We start from the raw sequence: 23,027 nt of genomic DNA, 5'->3' as shown, positions 1-23,027 counted from the left end.
ACTCCCCCTCCGTTCTGCTGCTGTCTCCCCCACCCCCCCTCCGTTCCGCTGCTGTCTCCCCCACTCCCCCTCCGTTCCGCTGCTGTCTCCCCCACTCCCCCTCCGTTCCGCTGCTGTCTCCCCCCACTCCCCCTCCGTTCCGCTGCTGTCTCCCCCACTCCCCCTCCGTTCCCCTGCTGTCTCCCCCACTCCCCCTCTGTTCCGCTGCTGTCTCCCCCACTCCCCCTCAGTTCTGCTGCTGTCTCCCCCACTCCCCCTCCATTCTGCTGCTGTCCCCTACTCCCCCTCCATTCTGCTGCTGTCCCCCTCCAGTTTTCCTCTGTGTCCCCCTCCATTTTTCCTGTCCCCCTCCCTTCTGCTATTGTCTCCCTCCGTTCTGCTGCTGTCCCCCTCCAGTTTTCCTCCATGTCCCCCTCCGCTCTGCTGTCCCCCCTCTGTTCTTGTGGGGACTATTCTGTTAGTTTAACAAGTTAACTTATTTTGTTTTTGTAAACTGGACTTTACAATAAATGCTGCACTGTATTTTCTGTGAAATATATATGCATATGAGCGTATCATTTTTTTTATTTTTCTTGGTGGGGGAATGGAACTTGGGTGGGAGTTCACACTTTTTTCCCCAGGACTTGACCCCTGGTTGTAGGTGTGCAAAGTTCTTGTCACCTCAGAGTCTGGGATATATAAGAAATCATTGATGGGCTTACTCTCCAGCATGCAATACATTTTTAGTGATGTGATTAGTAATAATAGTCAATAGACAAACATGTATATGTTACAAGACCCTATTACACTTGTGGATATTTTAACCACTTTCAGACTGGACCATTTTGCTGGTCAATGCATGTCCGCTGCTTTAAATGGTAATTGCGTGGTCATGCAATGTTGTACCCAAACAAAATTTGCGTCCTTTTTTTCCCACAAATAGAGCTTTCTTTTAAAGGTATTTGACTGACTCTGCGATTTTTATTTTTTGCGATATAAACTTAAAAAGACCGCAAATTTTGAAAAAAAAATGATATTTTCTAATTTTTGTTATTAGAAAAATCCAATAAACTCAATTTTAGTCATACATTTAGGCCAAAATGTATTCAGCCACATGTCTTTGGTAAAAAAAAAGTCAATAATTGTATATTTATTGGTTTGCGCAAAAGTTGTCACATCTACAAACTAAGGTAAGTTTTCTGGAATTTACGCAGCTTTTAGTTTATGACTGCCTATCTCGTTTCTTGAGGTGCTAAAATGGCAGGGCAGTACAAAACCCCCCCAAATGACCCCATTTTGGAAAGTAGACACCCTAAGGAAATTGATAAGAGGCATGTTGAGCCCATTGAATATTTTATTTTTTTGCCTCAAGCGATTGAATAATGACAAAAAAAAAATTTTTTTTTTTTTTTTTACACAAAGTTGTCACTAAATTATATATTGCTCACACATGCCATGGTTATATGTGGAATTGTACCCCAAAATACATTCTGCTGCTTCTCCTGAGTATGGGGATACCACATGTGGTCGACTTTTTGGAAGCCTAGCCGCGTACGGGGCCCCGAAAACCAAGCACCGCCTTCAGGATTTCTAAGGGCATACATTTGTAATTTCACTCCTCACTACCTATCACAGTTTTGAAGGCCATAAAATGCCAAGATGGCACAAAACACCCACAAATGACCCCATTTTAGAAAGTAGACACCCCAAGCTATTTGCTGCGAGGCATGTTGAGTCCATGGAATATTTTATATTTTGCCACAAGTTGCGGGAAAATTACAAACTTTTATTTATTTATTTATTTTTTTCACAAAGTTGTCACTAAATGATATATTGCTCACACATGCTATGGGCATATGTGAAATGACACCCCAAAATAAATTCTTCTGCTTCTCCTGAGTACAGGGATACCACATATGTGGGACTTTTTGGGAGCCTAGCCGCGTACGGGGCCCCGAAAACCAAGCACCACCTTCAGGCTTTCTAAGGGCGTAAATTTTTGACTTCACTCCTCACTACCTATCACAGTTTTGAAGGCCATAAAATGCCAAGATGGCACAAAACACCCACAAATGACCCCATTTTAGAAAGTAGACACCCCAAGCTATTTGCTGAGAGGCATGTTAAGTCCATGGAATATTTTATAATTTGCCACAAGTTGCGGGAATATTACAAACTTTTATTTATTTATTTTTTTTTTTCACAAAGTTGTCACTAAATGATATATTGCTCACACATGCTATGGGCATATGTGAAATGACACCCCAAAATACATTCTGCTGCTTCTCCTGAGTACGGGGATACCACATATGTGGGACTTTTTGGGAGCCTAACCGCGTACGGGGCCCCGAAAACCAAGCACCGCCTTCAGGCTTTCTAAGGGCGTACATTTTTGACTTCACTCCTCACTACCTATTACAGTTTTGAAGGCCATAAAATGCCAAGATGGCACAAAACCCCCACAAATTACCCCATTTTAGAAAGTAGACACCCCAAGCTATTTGCTGAGAGGCATGTTGAGTCCATGGAATCTTTTATATTTTGCCACAAGTTGCGGGAATATTACAAACTTTTTTTTTTTTTTCACAAAGTTGTCACTAAATTATATATTGCTCACACATGCCATGGGCATATGTGAAATGACACCCCAAAATAAATTCTGCTGCTTCTCCTGAGTACGGGGATACCACATGTGTGTGTGTGGCCCCGAAAACCAAGCACTGCCTTCAGGATTTCTAAGGGTGTAAATTTTTGATTTTACTCCTCACTACCTATCGCAGTTTTGAAGGCCATAAAATGCCAAGATGGCACAACCCCCCCCCCCCCCAAATGACCCCATTTTGGAAAGTAGACACCCCTAAATTTAGGGGTACACTAGTGAGACTCACAGGTAAAAAAGCACCTAGGCTGTCAGCGACTGTATCAAAACGCTACAAAAAAAACTGTTAGCGATCGCAGGGATCAGGCCTGACTCTGCGAACGCTGCAGTTATGTGTGTTGTGTTTTGTAAGTGACAGTGATCGATCGATACTGCACTTGGGTGGGCTGGGCTTGGCGGAGGGGCTAAACGCAGGTGCTAGCAGGTATCTGGGCTGATCCCACTAACAATGCGTTTTGGGAAGCCTAAACTGCTGGCGACGCTAATATAGATCTGATCAGATACTATATTACTAAGGGAGGTGTATGCTTTGTGCGTGGGTGTTAGCGGTACTGGCACTAACCTGACGCTGCCTGGGGCGACGCAGACCTTATCTGACCCTCAAACTTATATCACCCGCCGGGTGATCAGGGGGTTAAACCTTTATTAGGTAATAAATGGCGGGTGCCCTGAAACTATAAAAAAATAACTAACCAACCAGCGTCACCTGTAACAGTTATATGGTGATCACTGGTAAAAGGGTTAACTAGGGGGCAATCAGGGGGCTTCATGCGGTAGTATATGGGGGTCCCTGGTGCTATAAAAAGCTGCGGCGAACCTAAATACCTACCTGCCTAACTAGCGTCACCTGTGACACTAATACAGCGATCAGAAAAACAATCGCTTATTAGGCTGGGTTCACACTGGAGCGATGCGGGAACGCCACGAATCTGCGGCGGGTTCCCGCATCACACTGCCCTATGCGAACTGCTGGGAGTGTCAGTGAAATGTTAATGACATCCCCAGATCAGTTCGCAAATCGCAGTGCGATCTGCAAACTCGGACAGGAATCGGATCGCATGGTGTGAACACCCATGCGATCCGATTCTGCTGCGGACCAAAAAAAGGGTCCCGTGCGAGTTTGCGGCGGATGCGATGCGAATTCAGCCATACTATCTGTATGGCTGAACTCGAATCGCACAGAGATCGGATGTGATTTGCACTGCAGTGAGGTGCGAATCACATCCGTTCTCATAAACCGCTGCAATGTGAACCCAGCCTTAGTGACACTGGCGACGGGGGGTGATCACGGGGTTAAACCTTTATTGGGGGGGTTAGGGGGGTACCCTAGAACTAAAGGGGGCTAACCCTAACTGCCCTAACAGTTATTACAGTCACAAATGACACCAATGCAAAAAAAAAAAAAAAAATGCATTTGGTGTCATTGTGACTGGGGGTGCCTGGCATGTTCTACTGTGTAGTGTAGTGTTTGTGCAACTCACCGATCCTCTCTCCTCGGTGCCGAATGGCCGCCTCCTCATCCCGGATCGCTCCTGAACGGATTCCGACCGCCACTGGCACCGGGGGGGGGGCCCGATCGGGCCCCCCACCCGCGGGAAGGCAGGGACGTACATGTACGCCCATATGCCTGCCCATGCCATTCTGTCGACGTACATCGTCGTGCGGCGGTCGGCAACTGGTTAAAGAACTACTCTCTTCTAAGCTCCGCCTTACACATAAGAAACTTTGTAGGCTTTACTCTTATGGGCAAAACACAGTTGCCACTGTCCTTTTGTGCAGTTGCCACCAACCCTTGGTGTAGTAAGCACTTTTGGGAATACTCCAGCCTCTGACTGATATGAACAGTGTATGTCTGTAGAGCACAGGCCGTGAGCATGTCTGTACCTGACAAACACTCTCTTCCTTGCCTCAGGCAGGCTCTATTTATCAAGGTACCCATCCCCTTGCTAGCTGTGGTGTCGGACAACCATGAAAGGGAAAGAGGTGTCCTTTCCGATAATGTAGCTAGTGTTAGACAGCAAATAGGAAGATGGGACAAAGTACTACATGTACCTTTTCCCCTGGGGGACAGAGCACATTCATATAAAAGGAAGTGAGAATTCTTCTTTAAAGTGTAACTAACTTTTTTTTAGTTTTGTATACAGTAAATAGTGATTAAATCCCCTGTCAGTTTTTATTGCTGTCTCTTTCTATTTGTCCCGTTTACTGTTATGATCGAAAGTGAATACCAAGTAAATCCCAAATTTTGGGTTGACATCAAAACATGAATGGAGGGGAAATCTTCTCATGACAACATGAAGTGAAGGGAAATCTCCCAATGGGCCACAGGTGGCAAAAAAATAAAACTGACAGGAGTTTTAACCTTCCCTTACTCTAAAATGAAGAAAAACTGTTTTTTATCTTTAAGATAAAGGTAGTTTGTGAATACACGTGAATAGCGGGATACCAGAGTCAGAATATTCTCCCAATAGAACAACTCCCAAATGCTGTACTCTTTGCTGCCATGCTAATATTCCCCACTACACACACCAGAGAGGCATAGTTGGTTTTTACGCAGTTACTGTCTTTAACTGCATAGCGTGGTACATCAATAAGGCCCCGCTGACATCAGAGCGATTTTCTGTTTGAAGCTTGTAGCTCCCAGAGGTTACTTCCGGGTATCGTGGCTCCGGCGCCATGATTGGCCAGAGCCGCGATGACATCACTCCCGTGCATGTGCGGGAGCCACCAGGAATGCCATAGTACAACTGAAGCAACAGCACGTACGTGCCATTGCTTCAGTTGGCTTAAGTGCGCATATGCCGCATGACGTCAGCACATGCAAATACAGGGATATCTCCTAAACCATGCAGGTTTAGGAGATATCCAGTGCAGCTGCAGGTAAGCCTAATTATAGGCTTGCCTGTAGTTTAAAGTGGTTGTAAGGGGTTTACAACCACTTTAAAAATACTTATAAAAAAACTTTGGGGCATGGCTTGGCAGCGAATGTAGCCAAACGCACGGCTTGTGAGCTCCCCCGAATATCCGTTCTGTTATCCTGCTAACCACCTGCTATTATCCATTCTTGGGGATATACTACCATGCAGTGCCTGCTGGACATTTGGACTGCAGACTGTGGTGTTCCCTGCCCGTCAAAGGGATGTCCAGACTCGGCCCAAGATTGCAGCTTGCCACAGAGAACAGTGAAGGAGAAATACATGGAGGTGGCTCCGAAGCTATTCTCCAAGCTGGCTGCACGGGACACCTCTGCAATGCCTGATGATCACGACAGCTCTCAATCGGAGGCCGATGATACAGTGCCACTGGAAGATCCAACGGCTCCAATGCTTCCATTGGATACTGTGAGTACCTCCCCTGTCCAAACCCTGCACATGGCCATAACCCCAGACCCTGCTGGGCCAGAACCCACACTGCGTGACATCTTCTCTGCAGTTACCTCCGTTCACTCCTCCATTGCAGCTCTGGCTTCAGAGGTTAAGGGGGTTAAAACATAAATGACATCCCTCAGCCAAGATATGCAAAAACTGAGAGATCGCACATCAGCCATTGAAGGGCACATCAGTAGCCTGGAAGACGATTGGGCCCCTATGCAAAGAGAATCGCATGCTGGACAACTGCTGGTGGCTAAACACTCAGCACGGCCTGATGATTTAGAAAAAAGACTTGGCAGGAACAATATTAGGGACATAGGTATCGCTGATAAGATGGAGGGGAAGAATCCAGTGCAATTTATAGAACAGTGGCTGTTAACTGAATTTGGGAAGGAGTCATTCTCACTGATGTTTGCAGCGGAGCGGACACACTGTGTCCACACTAGGCCCTTGCCCCCAGGCAATCCCCATAGAGCTTTCCTGTTTAAAATGCTTAATTACAAGGATTGTGTACATTCTCTCCAAGGCTAGATCAGTTGGGGATGCTCTTGTGATGGACAACTCTAAGATCTCGTTGTTCCGAGATTTCTCGGCGGAGGTACAAAAACAAAGGGCCCAGTTCAATTAAGTGAAAAAAAGGCTTCATTCTCTGGAATTACAGTATGCCATGCTCTACCCAGCTGCTCTACCTAGCTGCTCTACCCAGCTCGCCTGCAAGTGGTAGCCAAAGATGAAGTCCATTTTTTCGAAAAAGCCTACGATGACGATGTAGTGGCCGGACAGGGAGGAACGTTCCCTGCGAAAGGAGTTGGTCAGACGCCAGAGAGCAACTTGATTATTGCTAACTACTCCTGCTGCATACTAGTACCTGTCTGCTAACAAGGGTTTTGTCTGTTTTGTTCAAGTTGATTCTGCAAAGGCGGTTGACTGGTTTCACAAGTCACTTCACAACCAACTGTGCCTATGGATGAGGCACATGACATGTTACCTGATGGCTCCTTTGTTCCGGCTATTAAATTTACCACCCTGATTGCTAGTCCCTCATAGACATTATCAGAAAAAGTTGGACCCTGTTGGTTCCTGGGTTCTCTACTTACATAAACTAAAACGAAAAGTTCCGCTATAAGTTCCTATAAAGAATAAGCTTATATAATTGACCCATATAAGAAGATGTGCCTTAGCTGGGTGACGTGTGTAATATCACTTTGGGAGGTTCTGAGAGACTTATTTGGATTGTCTAACCTCCTGTGGAATGCGGATTATAGATTGCAATTTGGACATTGGTGTTTTTATACACTTTTTTGGTTTATTTTTGCACTGATTTGAATTGTTTGGAGCAGTTTCACTATTACCTAATTGTAGTAGCGTTTGCTTCTACTCTTCTAATTTAATTTTGGCATATATTATATGGGTCATTTATATAAGCTTTTTCTTTATAGGAACTTTTCGTTTTAGTTTATGTTATTTTGTGTGTATCTCACATTAAGTTGCTGCTTTTTTCTTTTCACATATGGTTTCCTTTAAGATTTCATTTATTAGAGGAATAGATTAGACAGCGCTGTATTGCCATCTTTTTCCATTCTCTACTTACATATTTCTTTTTTTCTGCAGAAATGACTCATATGGTTGCCAACTGTCCTATGCCTCATGGGACTATGTATGCCTCTATTTGCCCACCTCCATATGTTGTTCCTCGAACCTTACTCAGTCCTCCTCTAAAAATTGGACTCTCTGGTATTTGCCATTATATCTTATTGTTCTAAGGCTATATGGCCAAGCATAATGTGATCACAATCTGGAATGTTTGGGAGAGTGAAGCGGTTGGCTGTATCTCACATGGTTAAAAGCCTGGGCTCCTCTCTGGTGTGCTTGCAGGAGACCCATATGTCTCCTGACCAAGCATCCACGTTCTCTAACCGTGTGTTTTCCACCCAGCTCCACTCTGTCTTCTCCTTCTACTCCAGAAGGGTTAGTGTGTTAGTTTGTCTGAATGTTCCTTTCGTATGCTCACTCATTGACTCGTATGGTTGTTGTATTTTTTTACTGTGTAACCTAGATGGTCTTGTCTGCATTATAGAGAACATTTATGTTCCTCCTCCTTTTTCCATAGAGGTCATTAAGCATCTGGCTAATTTTCTAGCACATCACCCTAGTATTCCTGCACTTATTGTAGGGGATTTTAATAACCATTTGAATGCAGAACTTCACAAGCTATCTACTAATGCCTCACAACAACAATCTGGGAGAGGTCCTATTTCCTTTGCTTGGCTTCTGTTGGAACTGGGCCTAAAGGATGTATGAAGATCCAAACGCCCGCAGGTTAAATGTTATTCATGCCATTTGGCCACGCATGGTGGACTTTCCAGGATCGATCCTGGCCTGAGCAATGATGAAATGCTGCCCTTAGTGTCCTCTTCATGCTATGAGGCAAGAACTGTCTCTGACCGTTCTCCCCTGTGTGTCCAGATTCTCACATCTGGTATTGTTAAAAGTGTTTATTGGAAAATTAACCCATTCTGTTTGAAGCCATTTCCTGACTCTGATCCCACTGGAAACATCCTTACCACATTTATTCAGCTGAACAAATCATCGACTAGTCTTGGAACTTTCTGGAAGGCGCTGAAGACCTTTTTACGTGGCCAATTTATCAAAAAAATTGCTGTCATTAAGACCAAGACCAGCTCCTGGGAACAATCTGTGCTGCATAAGGTTGAATCTGCATTTGTTGACTCCCCTTCTGAACACACTGAAAGAGCTTGGCATGAGGCTCAACATATAGCTAAATGAATGGTTCTAACAAAGGTTGCAAATAAAAGGTTATTTCTTCAGCAGAGCTTTTTCGAGGTGGGAGAAAACACAGGCTATATGCTGGCTATGAAGGTGAGGTCACAAAGAGGATCCTCCTCTATTTGAGGCAATTTTTAACCCCTTTGGAGACTTGGTCTCCTCCCACTCTGGTATTCTTTCCATGTTTCAGGATTTCTATTCTGATGTGTAATCCCCAACCATAGCATGAAATTAAGTCTTTCCTTTATAGTAGCCAGATCCCCCAACTCCCTACCTCGGACAGAGAACCATTGAATGTTTCTCTCACTGATGAAGAGCTGCTGGAAGCTTTGTCCCTGCCCTCTCCTGGCGTGGACAGCTTGCCAGCAGAGGTCTACAGGAGGTACTCTAAGATACTAGTACCGCATTTGCGGAAGGTCTTTTTAGATGTCCTAGAGCGAGGAAGCCTATCTCCATCTATGAATGAAGCTGTTATTTTCTTTTAAAGCCAGATAAAGACGCTTACTCCCCAAATTCCTATATCGTTATTGACAACAGACTCAGAATTATTGGCCAGGGTCTTGTCCACCAGGTTAGCTAAAGTCATTGACAAAACTTGTGCACAAAGATCAATCTGAGTTCATTCCCTCCAGGTCCACAGCTTTAAACAGATGATTATTCCTTAACCTTCAGTTACCTGTTGGTAATCCGGGTCACAGAGCCATTCTTTCCTTAGATGCAGCCAAAGCATTTGACAGCGGCAAATGGCTGTATCTGTGGGCAGTGCTGAGGTGCGTTGGCCTGTCGCTCCTGCTGTTCGCATTAGCCCTGGTACCATTGGCAGCTACCATACAGTCCTCCCCACTTATACAGGTTTTAAAAGGGAAGGTGGAGTGGAGTGGATTTCCCTATATGCTGATGACACTCTTCTTTATCTAGGGAACACAGATGTATCCCTCGCTCACGCAATGTCAGTGATACAGAACTTTGGTTCTTTATCGGGATTGTCCATCAACTGGAGCAAGTCGGTTCTTCTACCGTTAGATGTTCTGATGGCTCAGTTACTGGTTGGTGCACAATCCCTTAGTTTAGTTTCCTCATTCAAATATCTGGGCATACAGGTATCTGCCAACCCCTTTAAATATCTAGAGGAAAATCTACTCCTCCTCTTCAAGAGACTCCAAATGACCTGTAATACTTGGTGTAAGCTGCCACTGTCTGATTGGTAGGATAAACCTGATTAAAATGGTTTGGTGCTCCCAACTGCCTTATGCCCTGCACAATTCCCCACAGTGGATACCAGCTCAGACTACTATATATAGCATGTAAGCTGGTGGCTAGATTCCAGATCTCCCCACTTGTTCCCACTAGGAAACAATGGGTAGAACTACCTTCTAGTTAGGGAGCAGTTAACATATCAGCATCGAAATGAAAATCGTAAATTCCATTCTATTTGGTAAGCCTGTTTGGAAACTCCGGGGTTGGCGCCTCCGCAGCTGGTCTTGCACAAATTGCTACAAGTGTAAAGAGTATGCACGTTTGAAAAAGAGGATAATACGGATTCATAGAGTTGGAAATGGGACAGGTCCTAATGTTCTTGTTATCTAACTATTTAACTACGATCTTTACCCATACCCCCTGTTTATAGGGGATAAGTACCCTTCGGAGTGGGTAGGATGAAGGCAACCATGTTCATGATCTGGCCCGTTGGCCATATGTTATTCTATGTTGGGTTGACGGGTTGACCCCCACCTACCTAACACGTTTGCTACTGTTTTCGTTTTATTCGTTTTTTTTTTCTTTAAGTGTTTCCTGATTCCAATAAACCATCTAGTGCCCTTTGTTAAATTTATAATCCTGACCTGACTAGGTATAGGTTCTGGGTTACATGACGTCATCATTTTAACACCGGAATGTATTCCCCTTCCCTACATGGTATGTTGTTGAATAACATGTTGTGCTGCTAATACGTTGCTAATATCCGCTGTTATTTCTATTGTAACCTGTTATGTATGGCAACTGGCACAATAAAAACTTTCTCCGATTTAAAAAAAAATACTTGTAAAAACCTGCAAAAACTATTTTAAACAAATGCCGAAAAACACCAGTAAATCTCTACACTCGGGTATGAATGAAGCCTAACAGTCAATTGTTCCAAAATATGGTTCTGAAGATATGGTACATTTCCAAAAATATGGTAACATTCTGAAAGGTTGTACAGTGACATAAAGTTAGTCCCACTGCTGAATGCTACTGGAGGGGTGCTATGGTACTCACTAGACTGTAAGAAACTTGTCTGTTGTCATTGCCTATTCAGTCATCCACTAGGGGTCCACTGCATCCCAGTTTACTGAATGAAGGGAAAATGTCCGCTTACACTACACGACCACTACATGTTGTACTTTCAGCTATCCAGATTCTCTTCTGACCCTACTTATTATTATAATCCCAGCCAATCCAGCTAATTCCAGCTAATCCCCTCCACCTGAGGATGCCAGGAGCCTATTGCTACAAATGGTGATCTGAACTATAGGGTTGCACCCCTCTGCGGGATATTTCTCTAAAGTATTAGTAGAATAAAAATAAGATCCATCTATCATGTATGAATTGTGTTTGATAAAAAAAAGTATTCAAAAATATACACAGTTACAGGCGACAGGCTTTCCTGTCAACTATACTCAGGGCCACTGATAAGGCAGTATAGCCAGCCCTACTGTACTGGGCCCAGGCATTATCAGTTCAAAGGGGGGGCCCGGGCACCCGCTGAGCAGAAGGGCCAGCAGTACTGCCTTATTGCTGACACTTGTGCATTGCTGTCGACTTTTACTTTTCTTTCTCTGGCTGCACTGCAGGATCAGTTCTAGTATCTGTGCCCCCTTCCCCCTGCTGTCTGGGACCCCTATGTGCCCCTTTTCCCCACAGTGATGACGTTTTCCCTCCTCTACTCTCTTGCCGGCAGCTGCTGAGAGCACACAGGCAGGATATTTCAGGATGGTGGGGGGGCTCAACATCCTGATTGAACACACCACCCTGAAAGAAAGCAGTGAGCGATCTGTACCAAAATAATATTGCCCCCATACCACTATTCACTTGAACAGGTCTTGTTCAACGGGGGTATAACTCTGCCATGGCTGCAAAGCATAGCATTGTGGGCATTGCATTTTAGCAAAAATAAAATATCATTTGATATTTTCGGAGGAGGGGGCTCTGTCAGATAGGCTGGATGGGGCCCCCTGATTTCTATCAGCAGCCCTCTCTTTACTTACTATAGTTAGTTAGTGAACTTTGTATATAATAATGACATTTTGGTAACAAAAAATGTTCTAGTAAGTTTTCATTTGTGAGCTGGTGAAGGCATGATTTTTGAATTCACTAAGGATCCTTTACTCGACTTAATAGAAAAATATTGAGCTGAGAATTGCAAGCTGCTATTTACAATTACAGATATTTTTTTCCTAGGTCCGATAACCTAATCTCAGCACAGTTTAGAGATCCAGCAGTCAATAGGGTTTAAAAGGGAGTTTGAATTTACACAAAGTTGTCCAGAATAGTTACACTTCACTGCTGTGTTGACTTTGTGATTGATCTGTTGAACACAGGTTCATGACAGGAAAAGGCAACTGGGTCACTTGCCATCATTCAATCGTCAGCTTAATATTGAACTAGGCATAGTGCACAAAGAGTACCAATCAGATGATGAACTTTATACTCTTTACTGTCAGCAATGTCTTGTCATATGAAAACCCTTTTCCTTATTTCAAAACTGTATACATATATTCATTAACTAATGAAAGGGTCAGTACAGTTAAAACCAAAATGTGAGCTTTGGTTATATGGTGGAAAGATGAACTACCCAATGTTTCCTTGGGATTTTCCCAGGTCTATACGGCAGTTACAACAGGAGTTAGTAGGCAGCAGCAGAGCAAAGATCAGTAGAGATGTTTTACCATTTGAGTGATGAAGAGATATAGAAAGACATAAATAACATTTGAGTTGAATGGCATTTGAAAAATGATATGTATTGTCATATAAATTGACTTGTACATGCATCAAAATCTATGAGCATTTAAAAATAAATGATAGAAAAATAGAGTGAAAAGGTGAGTTTGCAAAAGTAAAAACAAAGCAAATAGCTACTATTGTCTAGTTACAGTAAAAAAACAAAAAAAAATAATTAGACAAAAAGATAAAAAGAAAAACTTGTCATAGAAATAGCCATAATGTAATTAAAGCAAACATGTGCCCATTCCAATCACAGACAACCAATGGAAGTATGTAGGCTTAGTTTTCATAGAAACCAAGCTCCTAATATTCAAAGAATGGATAGCTCTGCATTTAAAACCTTCCTAGTTGTATTTGTTTCACCATTAACCAGTGCGGAGGCATACCCCTTTATACATTAGTGAGAAGAACAGGAAGGAATGGACTGCCCAGCGACCATTAGAGATGTGGACATTTCCCCAAATACCATGTACCTTAAAACTCCCTTATGAAATCCAGATGTTCCCTGCATTAGAAGAGGTTTTATGCTCAACTCTTCATGTGTCTCTTACATTATCATCATTATAGCAGTGCAGTCTCCTTGGGATTTGTGACAGAGGCTTTTGGAGGGGACTGAATACTAGGGAGCTACAAACATTTAGGAAGATATTCTGTTATGTAATGCAAAAGGACATTTTAAGGAGACCATGATGGTCTCTGCTGGTTGGGGTGTGGTTATATTCCAATGTTCTATTGTGTCTGTCTACCTTGGATATTATGGGATGTGTATATAGATTAGTTGTGAGATTGGTGGGGGCAAATTCCTCCAATAGCTCTCACTGCTGATTGGAAAGTCTACCCCTCCCGGAATGTGGTGGGGGGATTGTCCAGTGTATTACCTATGTACCTGTGTTTTCAATAAACCGTACAGCAACCAAAGGAGTATTGTCTTGTGTTCTGGTTGTTAGCTGTTGTAATATCTGATATCTATATTCAGACTGAGAGGAAGCGGTATATGACAAAAGCACTCAAGTGGAGTGTGGGACGTTTTGTTACAGGATTCTTCAGCATTCAACACTTCCAGGAGTGTCTGATGCCTGCTTCTCCCGGACGCACACTATGGCTACATCCTCCAAACACTACATCACTTTGCATATAAAAATGTGTCTTTTGTTGAAAGAAAATATGAAACTCCAATTATTCACACACAGTGATGAGTGTGTGGACAGTTTGCACCGTTGGTAACCCAGGTCTACAATCTAAGACAGCTTATTTACCAACCACTGTAGGCAAGAAAGAAAGAAAGAAAGGAGTCTTTAGGACCTCTTACAACTGCACTTCCACTTTTCACCCAGGCTCTGTAAAAAAAAGCATGCCTTTCCATCTTCAGTGACTTTTGGTTTCACAGTAAATTAACACACAAGCACAGTTTATACTGATAGCATGGCTCAATGGATTGTGGGTGTTCCCTGATCATCATGAAAGAAATGTCATTATTTTGACTTTAGTTAGGTCTAGATTAGGCTGTCTACATCATAATGATGCAGCACATCCATAAGGCAATGCAAAGTCATCCTTATAAGTTTTATTTGCCTATCTTTCAATTCCTTTAAGAAGTAAGGGGGGCAGCTATTCATACCATGTGTTGAAAGTGAACTAGTAAGGGAGCCTAAGGATCCCAAGGATCTTTATACCGGTAAACAGGCAAACACACAGCAAATTTTCAGTTTGCAGCAAAAATCTGCTCATTCTCTATTTATTCAGCTTGCCTTTGTCTATTCAAATTAAATTTAAAATTATCACTGTACAGTCAAATTTTTAACAATTCAATGGCCTGGTGATGCTGAGCTGTACTAATATGACTGCTCCTCTTTCAGACCCTCAGAGTAAACTACACTTCTTCTGGAAGTAATATCATTCATATAAATCTTTTAGATGTACAGCATTAATACATGGTGCTTCCGTATGTGCACTGTCTAATAGGAAAGCCCAGCACCAGGTCTGCAAGTCTGACCTATCTAGATGGAACCTCTGCATGGTGAGGTGCAGGGGGTGTATCTCACCTGTTATTCATTCAGCAGCAACTGATATAACCTGTGATCCTGCTATAATGTCTGTAGTTACATCTCAACAGTAAACAGCAATCTGAAATCCTGAATTAATAAATTCGCAGTTGCCATCTGCAACATTGTAGATACTGTATATTAAGGCCATTTTCACACGTAGATCACCTCACAGATCTCCTTTTGACCAGAGCGGGCAGATTACATATCTGTGTCTGTTCCTGAAGAGTAGTATCAGACATAGCCCACTGTGCTCTATGGGCAGCTGGGAGTAAATGGACTCCACTGTCCATTTACACCTGACTACCCTTGAATCTGCTCCACCTAAATGGAAGAGGATGGATTCCATTTTGTTTTTTAGCAGACAGGATTGGACCCAAAGGAAGACACAAGTCCGTTTACACCTCCCTGTTCATAGGAATGCATGGACCTTCCAATCAGGTCCACCAGAAAAACTGAAAGGTGGACCTGATCGGATCACCCGTGTGAAAGGAACCTTGTATGCAATATTTTATATTTACCACCCAAACTAAAATTAAAAAAATGTATCATTAGATATAAATAATGAATAGACAATATAACACACTGTAAATTCCCTTTAACAAAGACTTCAGGTGCTAAACAATCCGGAATGCATCAAAGGAAAGCATAGAATTCACATTAGCTTCAAAACACCTTACACATCAGAGTAAATATTGTTCTGACACTGTCTAAACACATGGGAGGGAAACCTTAATACTTCTGCCACAGTAAATCCTCTTTAATGCAAGAGACTCCAATAAATTAGGGAACATCATTTTAGCCAAATCAAATGGCCCTCATTAACAAGATTAATTTGATTTAGGGATTCATGTCCAGCCTGTATAGGGACATATTAAAGTATATTTAGTTAGGGAATGTAATTGTTTCTTTTTTTTTCTGTTACACAGCAGACCTCCTGGCAGATTTTTCATTGTGGAGATGGGGTCTTTAGATTAGGAATTCATTTACAGGCCCTGCTGGTCTGCAGTTTAATGACTTAATCAGGTTTGCTACGAGGTTCTGAGCTGGGAGGCATATAGTAATTCAGGTCATGGGCAGAACAGCTGATAGGCTGTTCTCCAAAGATCCATCAGCTGAATGCAAACTCTTCAACTTTGTGCACAGATACAAAAATCCAAACAAGTCACTGTCAAGAAGATAATGTAATGATATATGTAACAAAGCGATGGGTCCTATGGAAGAACTCTGCTAAATGTCTAATCTTATCTGTTTAAAAAGCGAAAACCTGAATTAAATAAAAAATCCTGGTTATACAAATTACCCTGTTGCAGTGGATCTCAACCCTGTCCTCAAGTACCCCGAACAGGTCATGTTTGCAGGTTTTCCTTTATCTTGCAGAGGTGCTTTAAATCAGAGTCAATGGCTTGGTATTTTGGACAACTTTTTTTATCTAAGGCTACTTTCACACTGGGGCGCTCATCGCGCTGGCGGAAAAGCGGCGCTATATTTATCGGTACTTTACCGTAGTTTTAGCGGTGCTGATCAGCCGCTAGTGGGGCAGTTTTAACCCCCGCTAATGGCTGGAAAAGGGTTAAAACCGCCCGCAAAGCGGAACACTGCCCTATTGTTTTAAATGGGAAGTGGCTCTTTAGGAGCGGTAAATACACTGCTTCTACAGCGCTCCAAAGATGCGGCCTGCAGGACTTTTTTGACCGTCCTGCAAGCGCACCGCTCCAGTGTGAAAGTCCTCAGGAGTGCACTGAGCGGCTCTTTCAGGGCGCTTTGCAGGCACTATTTTAGCACTTTAGCGCCTGCAAAGCGCCTCAGTGTAAAAGGGGCCTAAGAGAAATTCCCAAAACATGGCCTGTTGGGGGTATTTGAGGACATGGTTGGGAAACAACGCCCTATTGCATTGTGATACAAATATTTTACTGCAGTTACCTCAATGCACAGATATACCTTTGTTATAAGTAGTAAGAATGCCCCTACACAATATTGCACCACAAGTGCAAGATACTCTGTGTTGCCACAAAATATTGTAATTTTTGTATGCGTAAGATTGATTGAAAGTTCATTCAAAACGAATGGTTAAAATGTAAACAATACAATACAGCACTATTGGGTAAAATACTTTGAACCAACTATTCTTAACAAGGATTCCTTAAGTGGTTACTGGGGGTGGGCTCCTTGTGCTATGGCAGTTTGACCTCCCATTTGATGGTGTCTGCATTGTTCAGGTCCAACGCTACTCCGCAGAGTCTGCATTATGACACCAATTATCTTTTTAGTTGTTTGCAAAAGGGGCATCTTGATCACCACTATAATGACCATTCTTCCTACTGACCCCCACAGAATGAACTTTAGCAGGGTTTCCCTGAAATCTGAAATTAATTTAAAGCTTCTTCTATGGTACAAAAGGCTGAATAAGCTGCCATAATCAACAAAACCCAGTACACATCAAACACCATAAATACCATCAATGTTCCCAAAAATAAAATTAGCCACCAGTGACAAAAAAAAAGTTTTTCATGAAATGCATCAAAGTACATTAATTGCCATAAGTCAATGTGTGAAAAAGATTTGTGCCACAAAAGTGGTCCAATGTTCACACAATCATGCACTCCATCCACAAAATCTGTTGCTCTGTGACCATTATTTTCAGTCATCCCTTATATGGAAACAGACAAGCATTTTTATTGGTCCCTTATATGCATTAAGCAGATAAAACAGTGGATTGACAGAAAGGCTGATCCTGTTCCTTCTCCTTATTCCTGCCAGAAACTTCACATCGCTTGAGAAAATTCAATGGAAGAAGATGTATGCAGAGTAATCTCTTTAATTAAAATCACTAAAACCGAATACCCAAAAAACTTACAAGATCCAAATGTTCAGTATGGTACCAAGGAACAAAACAGCAGATTGCTTGATTGAAATGGGCTGACGGATGAATTACTTCACAGAACATGCAGCTAGATAGGTCAGTGGTGACTTGTTTTACATCTTTTACTGCCTGTTAAAATACATGTAAACCCTAACAATGAACATCTCCTATTTGCTAACTTTTATGTTGCATACACATGATCAGAATTTTGGTTGAGCTCTGATGATTTTCCCGATGGAATTCCGACCGGATTTTGCTCAAGCTGTCTTGCATACACATGGTCACACCAAATTCCAACCATCAAGAACGCAGTGACGTACAACACATATGACGGGACTAGAAAAAGGAAGTTCAATAGCCAGTAGCCAATAGCTTCCATCTTGTAGTTGAATCTGAGCATGCGTGAGTTTTTTCACGTCAGAATTGCATACACACGATCTGAATTTCCTATAGAAACTTTTTCCGTCTGAAAAATTGAGAACCTGCTCTCAATCTTTTGCTGGCAGAAATTCGGCCAGCAAACTTCCGATGGAGCCTACACACGGTCACATTTTCTGATGAAAAGCTCTCATTGGTCTTTTGCTGGCCAAAATTGCAACAGTGTGTACGCAGCATTAGCCCTTGTACACACGGTCAGAGAATCTGTCGGAATGTGTCCTATCGGACCGTGTTGTCGGATAATCCGACTGCGTGTGGTATGCATCGGACTGATTCCGTCGGAATATCCGTCGGACTCAATTTTCCAACTTGTTGGAAATATTTCCTGACAAACTGGGCCGATCGGACATGTGTAGAGAATTCCAATCGGACAAAGTGCCACGCATGCTCAGATCAAATTCCTACACCAAAGCTATTGGCTACTAGCCTGAACGTAGTCCCGTCGTAACGAAATAACGTCATCACGTTCTGAATGATCGGATTTTCCGACAACTTGGTCCGACCGTGTGTATGCAACAGTTTTGGACACAATCCGTCGGACAAAATCCAACGGATTTGGTTGGCAGAATGTCCGACCGTGTGCACAGGGGCTAAGTCTGTTAAATATACAGTTAAAAGTGTTTTGTTATATTTGTTGAATAAATGCAAAAACAATACTTGTTGATCATGCCAGACTGCCCGCCCCCCTCCCAGAACACAGGGATCAGCGCTCGCAGCCATAATGTGCAAGCGCTGATCGAATGAAGGTTTTATAGAATGCCCATTCGATAAAGGCTAGTCATTAGACTGGCTTTGGTCAGAGAGGCTGTACACATTGTTGAACCAGCTGATACTCAGCCCGTGTATACCAGCCTTTATGAACCACGCGCAGTTCTGGTAGATCAATAGTTTTTTTTTCTGCGCTTGCAGGATATTTAGGAAGGATTCCCAGTGTTGCATTGTTCCAACATGAATATGTTAATGCATTGTAGTGCCATTCTTTCTTAATAGCATTACAACACACCATATCAATGCACCTGTCATGTGTTTTAGTGCATTAGGCAGCCCATTCTATATAATGCCTCAACTGCCTCAGCGCAAAGTGCATTAACATGCAGCATAACATGTCATCGCATTGTAACCGTGTAATTCCAGTCTTAAAACATGAGGAAATATGTAGGTGTTTTAATTTTGACCTAACACTCTTTAAGAATATGTAATATTTTAATATCTATAGTCTGGGAACAGTTGCACTTTAAAGTGGACCTTGCACTAAAAACGCACAGTCCACTTTTTCAATTGTAGCACTAACCCTCGAAGGAGCTGCTGGTTAGATTTAGGCTTACCGTTACCCTCTGTCTTCCTCATCGCACGTCTAGGGGTGTTCCGTGGTAAATGGCCCAGTAACTTGAGAGACTGACAACAGATCCACTTGAATGGATTTTCTTTGCAAAACTTAGACAATGAATAGTCTCTTAAATTGGGATCAGAGAGTTGGAAAGGGAAATTCAGGTACTCTTAGCCCTTGTACACACGGTCGGAGATTCCGACGGAATGTGTCCGATCGGACCGTTTTGTCGGATAATCCGACTGTGTGTGGTCTTCATCGGACTGTTTCCGTTGGAGTATCCGACGGACCAAGTTTTCCAACTTGCCAGTAAAATTTTCCGACAACATGATCTGATCGGACCTTGTCCGATCATGTGTAGAGAATTCCGATCGAACAAAGTGCCACGCATGCTCAGATCAAATTGCTACACCAAAGCTATTGGCTACTAGCCTGAATGTAGTCCCGTCGTAACGAAAGAACGTCATCCCGTTCTGAACGATCGGATTTTCCGACAACTTTGTCCGACCGTGTGTATGCAACAGTTTCGGACAAGATCCGTCGGACAAAATCCAATGGACAAAATCCGACGGATTTGGTTGTTGGAATGTCCGACCGTGTGTACAAGGGCTTAGTGTCAAAGTCAAAGTGTTGAAGAACTTGCTTACTTTGACTGCATCCAGAGAATAGCCATTCGCAACTGGATGATCAATCAGGTTGGACAGTCCATCTCTCACAAGGCCTAGCAGCCAACAAGGTGCTTACTCAGGAACAAGTCTCTGCCACAGATGTTGTTGTGGAACATACAAGATAATGTCTCTGCCACAGACGTTGTTGTAGAATATGTAGGGAAATTAAGCTTAAAAACACTCGTGGGATACCTGGATCTTTCAGTCAGCTTGGCGATATCCACAAGACCGGATTCTCTTGGGTACTTCAGCCCTTCCAGGCTCTTACTAAGAAACCAACCCATACGTGGTCTTCTTCTGAAGAGTCCTTCCCTGGAATGCTTGAAGTCACTAGGTCTCTCCCAAACTGGAGACGGCACCCAACCACCTCAGAATCCTTCTTTGGTTTCCTTGCCTCGGGCTAGCTAGACATCAAAGTCGGGTAGATCCGCACCCCAGGCCATAGCCTTCCTGGGGGCTGGTCAGGAGGACCAGGACCATGAAGTCAGCACATCATTCTGGACTGGAACCCCGAACCACGTGACGTCTACATCTTAAATACCCTCTACCAGAAAGCACAGCGAGAGCGCCACTCCCGCTGGGCGGGCTCCGAGAGAGAGTAACTTAAGCACCTAACCAGACCATAGTTCTATGCCTGCCAGAAGAGACAGTGCCCCCTGTGGCCAGGCTGAACATCTCACAGTCCAGTCAGACTGATGCCGAAGTCTAAATTTAGACAATTGTACCCAAACCAAACTCCAGTTTAGGCAATTTTAACTTTGAAAAAAAACGCATAGTGCATGCTCTTCAGGAGCTGCTGCTACACAATCATGACTGGTTCTTACAGTGGTATCTGAAGCATTATTCAGTAAGACAAATGAAAGTTACCAATTGGAATTCATCTTTTATCGAGGAGCTTTAGGAGCAGTAGAAATATTCTTAATTTACTTAAAAGGACCAGACTAGGAATATGAGATCCAGGCAATAGACATTCCTGGCAGCACAGCTGTGTATAATGCTCAGTAATGTGATACATAAATGTATACTCTGTTTTGCCCTTAGGACATATCAAGCACACTGAAATCTATTCATATATTTCACCACCCACCATGGTATAAGAGGATATCTATGTTTGCATGATTTTAAATACATTTGCATTCATAAAAAGGTTTCAAATATCTGATAACTACTGTTTCTGCAGGCTGTATTGCCCCAATCATATATTCATACATATCTAATTCCACTAAAGAAGACTCTCCAGCAAGGAGTATATTTTCAACACTATTACATCATCACAGTCACTGTATATTGGGCGGCACAGTGGTGTAATGGGTAGCACTCTCACCTAGCAGTAAAAAGGGTTGCTGATTCGAATCCCAACCACGACACTACCTGCCTGTAGTTTTGATGTTCTCCCTGTGCGGGTTTCCTCTGTGTACTCCGGTTTCCTCCCACACTCCAAATGACATGCAGGTAGGTTAATTGGCTTCTGTCTAAATTGGCCCCAGTATATGAATATGAGTTAGGGACTATAGATTGTAAGCCCCTTGAGGGTAGGGACTGATGTGAATGTACAATGTGTATGCAAAGCACTGCGTAAATTGACGGCACTATATAAGTACCTTAAATAATAATATATGCTTACATCTGTTCAACAATGAAATCATTTAGCAGTGCCGCATTAGAGTACTATTTAATATCGGATGAATTACATTTTTACTCTTTTGAAGAGCTATGGGTGCCACTGGTATCCAACCATTCAGGTTTGTGTCATAGACCAGGTTCCCCACTGGACACAGTGGTTCCTTCCATTGGCTGCTAAATCATTACTGTGCCCTGCAGTGATGTAGTAACTGGCGGTAGGGACTACAGTGCCCTGCTTGTCATTTTATCATATTTTTCAATATTTGCAAAAAAAGCTTTATTTTTATGCAAAAAAAACAGCCATTACACTGGTTGAAAAGTGTGCAAACCCCAGCCCTACCTGCACAGTTGTTGGCTACCCATGTACAGCCGATTAATCCAGATAATTCTGTCTTTGCTAAAAGAGGAGCTACTTCATACATGTACTGTATATTGGTTCATTTTACATATAGTGTAAACATTGTTTCAAAGCTTAGATTTCACATGCCAAACCATCTGAATACACATATTTAAAGATCATTCATTGATGAGAAGTTTTCATCTGTAGAAGTTTAATGTCATCCTGGTTCCATCAAAACATCTTAACTAAATGTCAAGGTAATGGGGAAAGTTTCTCGGTGCAACTGACATGTCTCTCCTACTGAAATCAGAAGCATCCATTTGCATAAGCTGTAATTGCAGAAGTGAAGCTTCAAACATACATAGAATGGCTGGTTCGTTACGTTTGATGTACAGGAAGAGGTAGCCCTAGGGATGTAGCTAATGTATTAGTACATACAGTAGATACAATATTTTATGAAACTACAACTAGAGCCCAAGCTGTATCCTGTGCACGTATTGAAAGCTATGCCTAAAGAGAACCGTTCTGTGAGGTGGGTAATTTTAAATCCATGTCATGAGAGAATTGTGTAGGCTGCCATTGCTCACCACTGATTTTAGGATGTTATTTCCCAGGCTGCAATGTTAATGCTTTGGCATCAATATTTTCTAAGTCACTAACTACATTTTAAAAGAAGGCCAACAATGGCCATTCCTTTGTTTTCCTCAAGTTTGTGGCTGAAAGGAAGTACTGCAAGGCACAGCTCCAGAGTAAAGGTGAACATCGCAGCAAGAGTTGATAATTTTTTTAACCTAGGGAAACTAAATAAAAAAAAAGTGGAGTTAGGCTTTAAAATATCAAGCTGAATGTCCAGAATACAGTGCTTTTCAGATGGTTCTGCAGGCCCTTGTGAGATTTTCCATACATTACCATTGAACATTAAACGTCTAAGACATAGGGGAGTCAAATC

General features: G+C 42.7%; 1 protein-coding gene and 1 long non-coding RNA gene across 24 annotated transcripts in view; one reads left to right on the top strand and one right to left on the bottom strand.

Moving 5' to 3' along the window:
• RIMBP2 (RIMS binding protein 2) overlaps positions 1 to 23,027 on the bottom strand; it is a 777,506-nt gene that overhangs the window by 377,970 nt on the left and 376,509 nt on the right. The window lies entirely within an intron of this gene.
• LOC143940432 (uncharacterized) overlaps positions 1 to 23,027 on the top strand; it is a 197,746-nt gene that overhangs the window by 173,237 nt on the left and 1,482 nt on the right. Inside the window, exon 3 of the long non-coding RNA XR_013263871.1 lies at positions 17,580 to 17,778. This is a non-coding gene — a long non-coding RNA (uncharacterized LOC143940432). The remainder of the gene's footprint in view (positions 1 to 17,579; positions 17,779 to 23,027) is intronic.

This window comes from Lithobates pipiens, unplaced genomic scaffold (assembly GCF_037356315.1).
Source record: "Lithobates pipiens isolate NorthernLeopardFrog02 unplaced genomic scaffold, aLitPip1_a1.2 Scaffold_3, whole genome shotgun sequence".
NCBI lineage: Eukaryota > Metazoa > Chordata > Amphibia > Anura > Ranidae > Lithobates > Lithobates pipiens.
This window is presented reverse-complemented; position numbering and strand designations above follow the sequence as displayed.